We start from the raw sequence: 4,317 nt of genomic DNA on the forward strand, positions 1-4,317 counted from the left end.
AAACAATACAGGCATAGAATGTTACTAAAACTGCATCGAATTATAACTAAAAAAAATGAACAATAAAAAGTTAAAAACAACAATCTAATAGGATAAGAATATGATGCTTATCTTAAAAATGGAGGATCAGTTGAGGTACACCAACGCATTTCGTCCATCAGACTTCATCAAGGGGTAGGGAACTAGTGGGCATAAACCCTATTTATAGCTGGTACAATTAATGATAAGTGATTGTGACATCGCTTCCTGTTGGGGTTGCAGAATACTGAAGTTACATTGAGTTTGGGTATTGACATATGTCAGGAGTAGAGAATATGGTCACAGATCTAAGGAGCTTTATATACTGTAATTCAAAAATGAGTGTTAAAACTAATGTTATTCTTAGAAACAGTCCGGGGGCGCGTCCTGCGTCACTTCCGCCCCACTTCCTTCATCCGCCGCATCGTAGTGTGCATGCGCACCTCGCCGCACTTCTGATGTCCGCGTCAGGATTCACATACTGGATGTCCCCACTTCCGGCCAGTTCATTACATTGGAAGTGCCACACTTTCTGTCACGGCGGGATTCGGCTGTATTCAGTCACTTTTAGGAGGGGATGGGCTGTCAGTCATCGCGGCGGCCATTTTCATGAAGTCTTATAGCCGCAGACATGTTTCCAAGGAGGTTTTAAGAATGTGGACGCAGCTCACATAAAAATATGGAAATAAAACATATATTAGTGCACTGTTGTGATTTAGTTAGTCAATTATAGCAATAGTATTCTTATTTATTTGGGGAAATAACTAGAAATATATGGTGCTTAGTAATATAGAGATATGATAAATAGATTGCATATGTCAGGACATGGGCATTATCTAATAGCCTATCTCTCAGGAATTAACTACCAAGTTGAGCAATCCGGGGATAAACGAACTTGGTATAATAAAGCACTTTAACTAAAATAGTGCTAAAGGAAAAATTATAAGGATTATTTACCAACCACTAATAAATGGGGAGATTAGAACCAGTGGGGAAAAAGTAGATGAAAAGTACCTATAAGTACTTTTATAATTAAGAGATGTCCATCAAGTATCATATACCACTGTGTACAGAGTGTGTTAATCTAGATACGACTATAAAAAAAAAAGAAATACAGAGAAAGCAAGTGAATCAGAAGGGACAAAAATAGTCAGTCATATCCTACTATTAGTGTTGTGTATATAAAAAGTGCTCGTGAGTATGACTGATAATAAATATAATCAATCATTGTATTACGTAGTCGAAGTATAAAGTATAATGTGAGCTGATGGACTACTCGTGTGTCAATATAACAGAACTGCTAAGAGCCCACCATTGCCCACTATGTACAGTACCCAATCTTCGCAAGTAGTGCCCCACTTGGTACTAGTTGGGCCCTACACTGCTTAGCTTCCAAGATCGAGTGAGATTGGGCGTTAACCAGTGTGGTATGACTGTATCTTGTGGTGAAGTGACTCAATAACATAGTAATCAGATTTTATTAAAAATATTGACATACTACATCATACATAGTGTTACATAAAATTTATATTCCAGAAAGTGTTATAGTGCTTAAAAGGTAGAAAAGGAAGAGTAATAAAAACCGGGATATTCAGCCATGGGGACTTCTTTCATAGGAATGGTGCAATTTCGTAGCCTTCGTTAAAACCCATAGGATATGTGATTTTCAGTTGGAAAATCCAATACATTTCTCTCTGAGTCAGCTTCTTTGCTAGATCACCGCCCCTCTCGCCATTCATCACATGTTCTATGGCCTTGAAGGAGAGCTCTTCTGGGTTGGATTGATGTTCAAGCTTAAAATGTCTGTATAATAAATGAGTCTCTAGTTTTTTTTTAATGCTGCGTACATGCTCCTGTATCCTGATTTTCAATGTTCTTTTAGTTTTCCCCACATACTTCTTGTGGCACGTGCATTCTAAAAGATAAATGACCAATGTGCTGTTACAGTTCATGAACTCCTTCATTTTGAATTCCTGGGTGTTTTCAATGTTACTGAAAGTTCATCTATTGGAATTAAGGAACTTATAAATATTACAATGTCCGCATTTGTATGCTCCAACACATTTTGGGAGAGAATGGTGATTCTCTTCGGGTGGTAGTTCCCGTAGCATGCTGGGTGCGAGAATGTCTTTTAGGTTTTTTTATTTTCGAAAAATCAGCCCTGGTTGGGAGGATCTCTTTGAGGATCGGGGCCATCAGAAGTATATCCTAATGAGATCTCAGCGAAGTCCTGATGTCGTGCTCATGGCTGCTATACGTAGTTATAAAAGACAGAGATTCGTTCTTTTCCGTCTTCTCTTTATATGTGAGCAGATTGTCCCTCTCAAGATTTCTTGTCCTCACAATGGCTTCATCCAGTATGGCTTTGGGGTACCTCTTTTCTTCAAATCTTTTTCTATAAGTTTCAAGTTGTTCATCGCAGTCTTTGGTGTTGTTGCAGTTTCTCCTAATTCTGTGAAATTGTGAGTACGGAATGTTATTCTTCCATTTTTTAGAATGGCTACTCTTGTAGTGGAGATAGCTGTTCTTGTCTACATCTTTAATGTAGTTTTTGGTGGTGACCACTCCTTCCTCTCCCGTTAGAATTAGGCCCAGGAATTCAATGGAGCTCTTGTTTATATTGCAGGTAAAAGACAAGTTAAAATCATTGATTTGTAAAAGCTTAAATAAGTCCATAAATGAATCAGTGTTTCCATCCCAGATGATCAAAATATCGTCAATGTATCTTTTGTACATCACAACAGACTTCATGAAGTATTGTGTGGTATAAATATGCTTCTCCCATTGACCCATAAATAAATTAGTGAAACTCGGTGCAAAGATAGTGCCCATAGCAGTGCCATGCCGTTGCAAATAAAATTTATCTAAAAATTTAAAATAATTCCGGTTTAGGAATAACTTCATTAATTCGCAGATAAAATTCCTGTGGGCTTCTGTGAGGGAGTGATCCTTATTCAGGTATTCTCTACTTGCTTCGATGCCTTTCTGGTGTTCAATGCAGGTGTAGAGTGACTGAACATCGATGGTTATCCACAAATATGAATCTTTCCACACAATCTTCCGTACCTCATTCAGTACCATGATGGTGTCTTGGAGAAATTATGGTAGCTCCCTGACATATGGATTTAAAAAGATATCCACATACTTGGATAAATTGGATGTAAGGGAATCTATCCCTGCAACAATCGGTCTCCCTGGTGGATTAGATAGGCACTTATGAATCTTGGGTAGAAAGTAAAAGATGGGGGTCGTGGGGTTGGACTGCATTAAAAAGGAAAATTCATCCTTCGTAATGACATCACTTCTCAGACCCTGTAAAAGTAGCGATCTGAGTTCTTCTATAAACATGTCTTTTGGATCGTCAGGTAGTGTGGCATAGGAGTTAGTGTCCCCTAGAAGTCTCTGTGCTTCTTGGACATATTTGTCCCGATCCATAATGACCAACCCCCCCCCCCCCCCTTTATCAGCCGGTTTTATTATGATATGTTTGTTCTTTTGAAGATGCTTCATTGCTTCAATCTCTCTGTTGTGGAGATTCTTTTTCGTAGGGAGAAAAATGGTGAACCGAGTGTCACTGGCGCTAGATCAGTATGGATGTGTAAAAGACCCCAACACGGGCCACCACCATCTTGTGTGTGAAGAGATCCTAACACCCCTGGAATGGGGCAATGCCCTTAAGGGTGGTGTACAAACCGGCTGAATGGCAATAGGTATAAAATCACAAATACATATTTATTAGTAAAAACATACAATACATGATGACTGCAAGTGAAATGTGAACTGATAAATTCCAAAGGTGACTTGTGCTTTTTTATAACAGCAAAGAAGCTCTCACCATCTGCCTGTGTTGCGGTGGGCTAGCTTATAAATAAGCTAATGTGGTCCTGGGCTGAAGTAGCCAAGCACCACCGCAGAAGGATTATCAGCATAAATTCACCTCCAGTCCACATGTGTTTGTCCTCAGTCCAAAGCAACGTGTTTCGGTTCCACAGAACCTTTCTCAAGAATTGGATGAGGTTTCATATCCTAAACCGTCTTTTATACCTAGTTAATGAGCTAATCAATTGAATAATCAACATTGTTGTCATTCCGGTCTCTGAAAACGGAAGTGACGTGTATGCGTTCCAGTCTGTTTTTCCATCAAATCGGTCCCATAAAATATTTTTTCCCCAGTGGTACATAATATCCCGCCTTGCTAGAGAACACACTCTCTCAATATTATTCTGAACTGTGTAAACATACATCCCAGTTCAAGAGCGCCATGGCTTCCGCTATCGCTAGCCGGAAGTCACGCGTGCG

The 4,317-nt window shown here is 39.3% G+C and overlaps 1 pseudogene; it reads right to left on the minus strand.

Annotated features, from left to right (window-relative positions):
* Nucleotides 1-1,340: 1,340 nt before the first annotated feature.
* Nucleotides 1,341-1,459, minus strand: LOC134949592 (5S ribosomal RNA; annotated as a pseudogene).
* Between the last annotated feature and the right edge of the window lie 2,858 nt (nt 1,460-4,317).

This window comes from Pseudophryne corroboree, chromosome 1 (genome assembly GCF_028390025.1).
Source record: "Pseudophryne corroboree isolate aPseCor3 chromosome 1, aPseCor3.hap2, whole genome shotgun sequence".
Taxonomy (NCBI): Eukaryota; Metazoa; Chordata; class Amphibia; order Anura; family Myobatrachidae; genus Pseudophryne; species Pseudophryne corroboree.